This window comes from Oryx dammah, unplaced genomic scaffold (genome assembly GCF_014754425.2).
Source record: "Oryx dammah isolate SB20612 unplaced genomic scaffold, SCBI_Odam_1.1 HiC_scaffold_12, whole genome shotgun sequence".
NCBI lineage: Eukaryota > Metazoa > Chordata > Mammalia > Artiodactyla > Bovidae > Oryx > Oryx dammah.
Genome location: NW_024070196.1, coordinates 28,828,435 through 28,839,443, shown reverse-complemented (window position 1 = coordinate 28,839,443; position 11,009 = coordinate 28,828,435). Strand labels below are relative to the sequence as shown.

Genomic DNA, 11,009 nt, shown 5'->3' with positions numbered 1-11,009 from the left:
GTGGGCCCAACACATAGAAAAGACAGGAAAAAAACTTCAGGATGAAGTGAAACAATAAATAGCTTTAATCCAAGCCAGTGGTATAATCACTGGACTGGAGGTTTATGAGAACCAATCAGGCTTGAAAATTAGATAATGATATGATTTGGATTTAGGGATATGGGCTAATATGGCTACTCCTTGTAAGTTATCTACTGCTATATAACAAATTACCCCCAAATTTAAATTAATAAGAATATAAATGTTTATTATCTTACACAGTGTTTATGGATCAGGAATTTGGGACCAGCTTAGCGGGTTTTGTTTTTCAGCAGAAGGGGTTGCTTAATAGTTGTTCTTGTTTTAATAGTTTTCAGGTTTTAAAAACGTTTAAAGTTTTTGATTCCCAGTAGGAAAATATTATCTGAATGATTGTTTTAATGGCAAATCACTGAAAATTGTTTCAGCTTCATTTGGGACGGAGGGAGGGAGACTATCTTCAGAGCACCATAGCTTTTCCTTCATCAGCAGGTCAGAAGTACACTGGACTGTGTTCCTGTGACATCCATTAGGTGATCTCCGTTGCTTTTCCTTCAGCATCAGCTTTATTTGTCAGAAGGGCCTTGGGCTTGCCCTCCAAATTTGGCTGACGATTTAACAGATGAGACTCACAACTTCTGGGCTGCTCTGATATTTCAACATATTGAAGTTCTGGATCACATCCTAGAAGGCTGTCATAACTTCTGAAACCTGCATGTCTGTAAGAACCTCTGGATTGCTAGTAATTTCATTGAGCCCAAGCATTCCTGCCATTCCAGGCATACCCCATCCCATTCCAGGCATTCTTCCAGGAAAATTAGCAGGTGTTGCCCAGGGAAAGCCACCTGAAAAATAGCTATATTGAGCTCCTGTTTGTCTTCTGATTTCTCCCTTCTTCTGGAGTCTTTTCTGTTCCTCCCAAGCCTTCTTAACCCTTTCCATTTTTTCTTTGAGCCTTTCGTCTTCATGGTCTCACTCAGACTTTCTCTGTTGTTCAGCAGTTTTCTGGGCCCTTGGTTGAACTTCTTTCAGCATTACACTAATATCTTCATTGTTTACAGTCAAGGGCAGGACCATGGACTTTTTCTACCCAGTGGCCCAGAGGTACATGTGCTTTTCCCGCCCACTTGTAAGGCTGAGCTGAATCAGGATTTATTTCAGTATCTCTGTCAAAGTTTCAGATGGTAGCAATTGACTTCTGTAATTTGATGAAGACTCTGGCTCTCTTCGGAGAAGGCAATGGCACCCCACTCCAGTACTCTTAAAATCCCATGGACAGAGGAGCCTGGAAGGCTGCAGTCCACGGGGTCGTGAAGAGTCGGACACGACTAAGCAACTTAACTTTCACTTTTCACTTTCATTAGTTGGAGAAGGAAATGGCAACCCACTCCAGTGTTGTTGCCTGGAAAATCCCAGGGATGGGGGAGCCTGGTGGGCTGCTTGGCATACAGAGAAGATTCAGCTTGATGGCATCTGTGAACAAGTCAATGGCTTTCTGTAGCTCACCATCGTTTAGGGCTGCAATGGCAACCACATTTTTATCATTTGCCTGATCTATCATCCCCTGTTATCTCAACATTTTCATCTCCCATTCCTTGGCAGGCACCAGTGTTTGATTCAATCATACTTTACATTTTTATTATAGATCACTTTAGTTCAGTCCCTCAGTCATGTCCAACTCTTTGCGACCCCACAGACTGCAGCACGTCAGGCTTCCCTGTCCATCACCAACTCCTGGAGCTTGCTCAGACTCATGTCCATCGAGTCAGTGATACCATCCAACCATCTCTCATCCCCTTCTTTTCCTGCCTTCAGTCTTTCCCAGCACCAGGGTCTTTTCCAATGAGTCAGTTCTTTGCATCAGGAGGCCACAATATTGGAGTTTCAGCTTCAACATCAGTTCTTCCAATGAATATTCAGGACTGATTTCCTTTAGGATGGACTGGATTATAGGTTGGATCTCCTTGCAGTCCAAGGGACTCTCAAGAGTCTTCTCCAACACCACAGTTCAAAAGCATCAATTCTTCAGCGCTCAGCTTTCTTTATAGTCTAACTCTCACATCCATACGTGACTACTGGAAAAACCATAGCTTTGACTAGATGGACCTTTGCTGGCAAAGTAATGTCTCTGCTTTTTAATATGCTGTCTAGATTGGTCATAGATTTTCTTGCAAGGAGCAAGCATCTTTTAATTTCATGGCTGCAGTCACCATCTGTAGTGATTTTGGAGCCCCCCAAAATAAAGTCTGTCACTGTTTCCATTGTTTCCCCATCTATTTGCCATGAAGTGATGGGACTGGATGCCATGATCTTAGTTTTTTGAATGTTGGGTTTTAAGCCAGCCTTTTCATTCTCCTCTTTCACTTTCATCAAGAGGTTCTTCAGTTCCTCTTCACTTTCTGCCATAAGGGTGGTGTCATCTGCATATTTGAAGTTATTGATATTTCTCCCGGCAATCTTGATTCTAGTTTCTGCTTCATCCAGTCTGGCATTTCGCATGATATACTCTGCATATAAGTTAAATAAGCAGGGTGACAGTATACAGCCTTGATGTAATCCTTTTGCAATTTGGAACCAGTCTGTTGTTCCATTTCCGGTTCTAACTTTTGCTTCTTGACCTGCATGCAGATTTCTCACGAGGCAGGTAAGGTAGTCTAGCATTCCCGTCTCTTGAAGGATTTTCCACTTTGTTGTGATCTACACAGTCAAAGGCTTTGGTGTAATCAGTGAAGCAGAAGTTGATGTTTCTCTGGAATTCTCTTGCTTTTTCGATGATCTAGCAGATGTTGGCTAGTTGATCTCTGGTTCCTCTGCCTTTTCTAAATCCAGCTTGAACATCTGGAAGTTCATGGTTCACATACTGTTGAAGTCTGGCTTGGAGAATTTTGAGCATTACTTTGCTAGTGTGTGAGATGAGTGCAATTGTGTGGTAGTTTGAACATTCTTTAGCATTGCCCTTCTTTGGGATTGGAATGAAAAGTGACATTTTCCAGTCCTGTGGCCACTGCTGAGTTTTCCAAATTTGCTGGCATATTGAGTGCAGCACTTTCACAGCATCATCTTTTAGGATTTGAAATAACTCAACTGGAATCACCTCCAACTCAAAATATCACCTCCATAGCTTTGTTCATAGTGATGCTTCCCAAGGCCCACTTGACTTTGCATTCCAGGATGTCTGGCTCTAGGTGAGTGATCACACCATTGTGGTTATCTGGGTCATGAAGATCATTTTTGTATAGTTCTTCTGTGTATTTTTGCCACCTCTTTTTCTATCTCTTCTGCTTCTGTTAGGTCCGTACCATTTCTGTCCTTTATTGTGCCCATTTTTGCATGAAATATTCCCTAGTAACTCTAATTTTCTTGAAGAGATCTCTAGTCTTTCCCATTCTATTGTTTTCCTCTATTTCTTGGCATTGATCACTGAGTAAGGCTTTCTTATCTCTCTCCTTGCTATTCTTTGGAACTCTGTATTTAAATGGGTATTTCTTTCCTTTCCTCCTTTGTCTTTAGCTTCTCTTCTTTTCTCAGCTATTTGTAAGGCCTCCTCAGACAACCATTTAGCCTTTTTGCATTTCATTTTCTTGGGGATGGTCTTGATCACTGCCTCCTCTACAATGTTACAAACCTCTGTCCATAGTTCTTCAGGCACTCTGTCTAAGGGATCTAATCCCTTGAATCTATTTGTCACTTCCACTGTATAATTGTTGGGATTTGATTTAGATCATACCCGAATGGTCTAGTAGTTTTCCCTGCTGCTGCTGCTGCTAAGTCGCTTCAGTCATATTCAACTCTGTGCGACCCCAGAGACTGCAGCCCACCAAGCTCCTCCGTCTCTGGGATTCTCCAGGCAAGAACACTGGAGTGGGTTGCCATTTCCTTCTCCAATGCATGAAAGTGAAAAGTGAAAGTGAAGTCGCTCAGTCATGCCTGACCCTTAGCGACCCCATGGGCTAGAGCTCACCAGGCTCCTACTTTCTTTAATTTAAGTCTGAGTTTGGCAATAAGGAGTTCATGATCTGAGCCACAGTCACCTGCTGGTCTTGTTTTTGCTGACTGTATAGAGCTTCTCCATCTTTGGCTGAGAAGAATATAATCAATCTGATTTCTGTATTGACCATCTGGTGATGTCCATGTGTAGAGTCTTCTCTTGTGTTGTTACAACAGGGTGTTACTTACCTCACTTGATATGCACTTCTTTGGTGGCTCAGACCATAAGGGATCTGCCTGCAGTTCAGGAGATGTGGGTTCAGTCCTTGGATTGGAAAGATCCCTTGGAGAAGGGAATGGCTACCCACTCCAGTATTCTTGTCTGGAAAATCCAGTGGACAGAGGAGCATGTAGTTGGATACCACAGAGCAACTAGCACTTTCCTTCACTTGATAGTTTGTCTGTCTTTATGTTTTCCTCTGTCTTCTCAGTATCTGGCTTTTCTTTCTTGGTATGTTCTTCTGACTTAGTTTTATGAGTAGTAAGTGATATTTTACCTCCACTACCCTCCACCCACTCCCTCAGTAAGCACATTTCTTCAGTGTGCAGGACTCTGGAATCTTGCTTACATATTTTCATGATGGTTTAAAGCTCTCTCACTTTGAGGATTCCTTGGTCCAGCAAGGCTGAGGCTGAGACCAGGTTCCACACCAGGACCACACAGTAGGGTGAGACTGCTTAGTTTTGAGTCTGGATATCTCCTCACGTCACAGTCAATATGTTCGGCAGGACTACAGTTATTTGAAGGCTTCACTGAGGCTAGAGTAGCTGTTTCCCAGATTCATAAACATGGCAATTTAATTCTAGCTATTGGTAGGAGGACTCAGTTCCTCACCACATAGACCTTTCCCTGGGCTGCATGAGTAGCTGGCTTCCTCCACAATAAACAATCCAGTGGTGTGCAAGGTAGAAGAAGCAATGTCTTTTATGACCTAGCTTCAGAAGTCATTCTCCATCATTTCCACAATAGCCTATTGATTACAGGTCAGGCCCATTCAGAGCAGAAGGATCTACACAGGGGAGTGGCTAGCAGGAGGATAGCATTATTGGAGGCCATTTTGGAGGCTGGTATCAAGTCCCTTTTCAGGTTTTGTAGTTTATGATATATTAAGTGTATAAAGGGACTCTTCTTTGTGGTGCTATATGAGAAAAATTCCCCTAGATATTTATGGCTTCAGACCTTATATGCAATTCAACCAGCTTTAGAATATCGTCAAAAGAATTTGCGAAGATAAACATTTTTTTAAGCAATAAGAATTTTTTAAAACATTGAAAAAGCTTACAATTAAATATAGAAATGTACTAAAAATGAAACACATGGTATTAGTATTTTTGTGTAAAGGATTCTGTATATTTAGTATTTTATGTTTTTATAATGTTTAGAAGATCTAATAGAATAACAACACATTATATGTGTAATGCTTATTTAAAAGGTGTAACTAAGTAATTGATTTTGCGTCTGTGATTTTAAGTGGAAATGTTTCAAATGTAAATGCAGCATTAGACATTTAAAAGAACTTAAAATTAACATATTTATAAGATTAATTTATTAGCTATATGTAAATTACTTAAGTACTTGGAAAGTGTTTTTTGGTTTCGGTTGAATTTTTTGGTCATTCAACAGAAGAACTTAATATATATATTTATATATATTAATATTTATAAAGTTATAAAATTTTAAAATAGATTAATTAATGACCATTTAATGTGACCAACCATTAATCAAAAGTCCCTTTAGAAGGGATTGTTTAAATTTAACTACATCTATAAAACTTTATAAATCTATATACATGTGTGTGTGTGTGTGTGTGTGTGTGTGTGTGAAGTCGCTCAGTCGTGTCTGACTTTTTGCAACCCTGTGGACTATAGCCCACCAGGCTCCTCTGTCCATGGGATTCTCCAGGCAAGAATACTGGAGTGGGTTGCCATTTCCTCCTCCAGGGGATCTTCTCAACCCAGGGATTGAACCCAGGTCTGCTGCATTACAGGCAGACGCTTTATCCTCTGAGCACCAGTATAAGCTAACATAAATATCTCCTTGGATTTTGATTTTGTAAAGGCAAGCATTAATTTTTCAAAACCAAAGTAACTTTCGAATACTTTTCTTTGAATGCACTAAAGTTAACCTTGAGTAAATAGATTCACTTGGATGGCAGGTGGGGAAGCAGGGGAAGAGAGATTTTGACTGATGAGTCAATCCTGCCTGGAGAAGCATGGGCCTGACTAGTGCTCTGGCCTGATGACTGAGCTGGTCCACAGATAAGAACTCTTCTCTGCCTGGGCCCGAGGGTGGGGAGCAGGGCAAGGAGCCAGACCTCTGCCAGTGTTGTGGGTTCCCCCTCCCACTTCCTTGATCTCACGTGCTCCATGCATGTAATAAATGCCACACTAGCCTTAATTCCAAGTCACAGCATGATTCTTTCTTTCTCTAAGAAAGCTGAGCACATGGCATACTGGTCTTTATTAACTTGCTCTTTGATTGTCCAAGGGACTTCTAACTGACCTGCAGGACTAATTGTGTCTGTATTAAGCAACGAGTACAGTTAAAAAAAAGAACATCAGCAAGTCCTAGACATAAAAGCTGCAAGTTCACCACATTGTCATAACATGACTTATAAAACAAAAATATAGCCAAACATTGATTAGTATGGGTTATAGCACAGACTCACATTTAGCTTTTGGTTGTAATATTGAAGTTTTAAATTTACTGTAACTGATCTTATGCCTGAACCTCCTACCCAGCTGGGTTGTGGACAGGAGCGCTCTTAAATTTTCCATTAGCTGTATTTGTGTGTCTTCCATCAAAGTTCAACTCCGAGTTCATGCTCTTTGCCTGAGATGGCATCTGGATGCCTGAGAAGAGCCTTGGAAGTGCCAAGTGCCAGAGTAAGGGCTGCTGTCTGACAGAGGATGGCCTGCTCTTCAGAGTGGCACCTGTCTAGTTGCCACCTGCCTGGCCCTGCTGGCCTTCCCACCAGTTTTAGCATCCACTACTGCTGACTAAGGAGTCCCCACAACCTCTCAATCCCAACTTCTCCCAGAGGCCTGCTCTCCCCTCCCCACCACCCCGCTCCCGCCCTGCTCTGCCCTTCAGCAGTGCAGGGCGCACTCCCCACTCCTATCCTGCTTTGAGAGTTCGTGGTCTAGTGGCCGAGATTAACATATGTTATGGAAAAGGTGACATTTAAGCCAGAGTTTGAAAGGGGCATGCAGTTTCAGCAAGCAGAGATAAAGAATCAAAAATGACTTCCAGAAAGAGAGAAGCATGAATATCAAAGGACACAAATGGTTCCTTTTTCCTCCCCCCTCATAATTGTATTTCTATAAAAATCATCTTCTTGGTAGCATGTGATCACATGGTTTCTGTAAGAATCATCTTCTGACTATATAATATTAGTTGGTGAATGTTGGTGGAATTCATACTCAATGGGCCAATCAGTTCTTCCTTGGGAATTTTGAACTGAAACTAAGCAAAAAAGTAGTCACTTTCTCTTGGTTAACAGAAGTTAAGTTTTGGAGCTCTCGATGACAATGACCTTGAGAAGAGAAGGAAAAGAGAAAAAGAGAAAGGAAGAGTAAGAAAAAGAAATGGAGGGCATACAGAGGGGAAAACATCACAGACCGAGAATCCTGGTGACCGCTGTGTCTCTGATTTTGGACATTCCTGAGGTTCAACTGCATTTCTGTTCTTGGGATCCTTGAGATACAGTAATACCTTTCTGATAAATTTCTTTTCCCTTAGGCTAAATTGAGTTTTTTGGATGTTGTTTTTTGTTGTTGTTGTCTTTGGTTTTGTGGGTTTTTTTTGACAATTCTCCTAATGAATTGTGTTAGTTTCCTATTGCTGCCATAATAAATTATCAAAACCTAGTGGCTTAAAACAACAGTTTATTTTCTCACAGTTCTGGAAGGTACAAGTCCACAACCAAGGTGTCCGTAGTGACACGCTGCTGCTGAAGAGTCTAGAAAAGATTACTTCCTTGACTCTTTCTGGCTTCTGGTGGTTGCTGGCAAGCCTTGGCATTCCCAGGCTCTAGCTGCATCACTCTCATTTCTGCCTCCATCTTCACGTGGCCGTCTTCCTTCTGTATGTCTCTCTGTGTCTTCATGTGTCCTTCACATTAGGACACCAGTCGTTTGGTTTAGAGCCCCCACTATCCAGCAAGATCTCATCTAAACTAATTACATCCGCAAAGGTCACACTCTGATTGTCCAGGTGGACATGACTTTGAGGGCATACTATTCAACTAAGTACACCATTCAACATGCAAAGGCACTGGGGCTACAAGTTCAGGTCCTGTTTCGAGCCAGGTGCTTGAGGAGGTGGAGTGCTTTGGTCACAGTGTGCTAAATAAACTGGGGCCGGGAGGGCTAAGGAGGAAGGAACACCAGTTTTACTATTGGATAATTCAAGTGATAGGAAATACCATCTTGAGTCAGGATAGATGGTATGGGAAGAGGAAGAAGGAACAAGTGGGAGACATATTGCAAATTCAAAGTTAACTAGTTGTTGTTCAGTTGCTCAGTCATGTCCAACACTGCAACTCCACAGACTGCAGCATGCCAAGCTTCCCTGTCCTTCACAATCTCCTGGAGTTTGCTCAACTCATGTCCTTTGAAATGATGATGTCATTCAACTATCTCAGCCTCTGTTGCCCCTTTTTCTTCCTGCCCTTAATCTACCAACATCAGGGTCTTTTCAATAAGTCGGCTCTTTGCATCAGGTGGCCAAAGGATTGGAGCTTCAGCATCAGTCCTTCCAATGAATATTCAGGGTTGATTTCCTTTAGGATTGACTGGTTAGATCTCCTTGCTGTCCAAAGGACTCTCAAGAGCCCTTCTGTAGCACCACAGCTCAAAATCATTAATTCTTCGGCGCTCAGCCTTCTTTATGGTCCAACTCTCACATCCATACTTGACTACTGGAAAAATCATAGCTTTGACTATACGGACCTTTGTCAGCAAAGTAATGTCTCTGCTTTTTAATATGCCGTCTAGGTTTGTCACAGTTTTTCTTCCAAGGAGAAAGCGTCTTTAAATTTTATGGCTGCAGTCACTATTTGCAGTGATTTTGGAGCCCAAGAAAATAACTTAAAGTTAACCAGACTTGGCAGTTAATATGTTGTGGGTGGGAGGAAGTAAGCAAAGAAAGGGAAGCATCTAGGTGACTGTACAATATGGGTGGTCCCTGAACATGGCTGAGTGGTTGCCAAGTAAGAGATAGTATTACCCGGAGGTCTGGGATTAAAGGGAAACGCAAGGCCTCAGGATCCCACAGGGTAGACCCCAGAGACTTTATGAGTGGTCAGGGAGTTGGAAGTAGGCTTTTTCAGTTGGGATTACTTCCATGAAAAGCATCCCATGTTTGTATAAGAGGATTCCGTGGCATAGTCCTTACCTGCTTTTGCTTTTGTGTTTTCAAATACTCTTTACCTACATCAGGGTCTTTGTCTGGACAGTGTATTTTTTAATTTTAATACATGTTGCCAGTTTACTTTCCTAAAAGGCTGTAACAATTCACTTTTCTACTGGCACTGTATGAGAGTCCCCTTTCCTCCTTATTCCCACGATTGGTAGGTATTTCACTCTTTAATTTTTGCTATCTGAAATTATGACTTCTTTTAATGGCTGTAAAACATTCCACCATAACAACATACCATAAAATGCTTAAATATTTTCCTATTTTTGGACATTACATTGTTTCCCTTCTTTGCTATAATTAATAACCCAGAAATGGGCATTTTTACATAAATCTCTGTCTATCCAATGATACTTATAATGACTGTTATAATTTGAAAGACTATAACATAGATACAGTTTCCCCAGGCTCTTGCTTTGTTGTTTTTCTTCCTGTGTGCCTTTCTTTCATTTCACTGGTAATATTTTAGGTGGACAGAGGAGGGTATAAGAAAGGGAAAGAGTTAAAACAAATAGATTTGCCCAGTCACTGAGGCACCACCAAGGACTCAGCAGCCTCCCCATCGGGCACCCTGGCTTCCCCACGCTCTGCGCCCCCCTCCCGCCTTCTCCTACCACTGCCTTCTGCTGGCCATTTCCACCGAGGAAAAGGAATCGTATCATAGGTCTGCTATCCAGAAACTCAACTCGTTTGACCCCTTTGTTGGTGCAAGTAAGGGTGATAATCTGCATCCTGCTGGCACTGTATCCATATAAGAATTCAACAGAGAAGCAGCAGGAAGACCCTTACTACTATCCAAGGGATCGCTGATGATTACGATAAAAAAAAAAAAAACAACTAGTGAAGGCATTTAAGAAGAAATTTGCCTGCAATGGTACTGGAATTGAGCATCCAGAATATGGAGAAGTAATTCAGCTGCAGGGTGACCAGCGCAAGAACATATGCCAGTTCCTGGTAGAGACTGGACTGACTAAGGACGACCAGCTGAAGGTTCATGGGTTTTAAATGCTTTTGGCTCACTGAAGCTTAAGTGAGGATTTCCTTGCAATGAGTAGAATTTCCCTTCTGTCCTTTGTCACAAGTTTAAAAACCTCACAGCTTGTATAATGTAACCATTTGGGGTCTGCTTTTAACTTGGACTGGTGTAACTCCTTCATGCAATAAACTGAAAAGAGCCATTAAAAAATAGATTTTTAATTTTCTGTTAATTCTATTTCTGTCTGTCATTACTAAAGTGATCTGGAATTGCTGTTAAGCCATTAAAAAAAATATATATATGGTTGTGCCAGTTCTAGCTGTGCCACGAGGGATATTCAGTCTCTGCACATGGGATCTTTTTTGGTTGAGGCATGTGAACTTCTTAATTGTGGCCTAAGGGACCTACTTCCCTGACCAGGGATCGAAACCAGGTCCCCTGTACTGGGAGCATGGACTGGTAGCCACTGGACCACCGGGGAGGTCCCTGAGCCATTAATTCTCTAATTTTACCTTGTCCATACATGAAGTTTCTCATTTAATGGAGGGAAGAACAAATGCATCCTAGTATCCTAGGACTGTCTGTAACCTACAAAACCAGCTTAACTAT

At 41.7% G+C, this 11,009-nt stretch overlaps 2 pseudogenes; one reads left to right on the top strand and one right to left on the bottom strand.

Moving 5' to 3' along the window:
• Positions 1–584: 584 nt before the first annotated feature.
• Positions 585–4,584, bottom strand: LOC120871641 (annotated as a pseudogene).
• Positions 4,585–9,199: 4,615 nt separating this feature from the next.
• LOC120871639 lies at positions 9,200–10,610 on the top strand (annotated as a pseudogene).
• Positions 10,611–11,009: the final 399 nt, after the last annotated feature.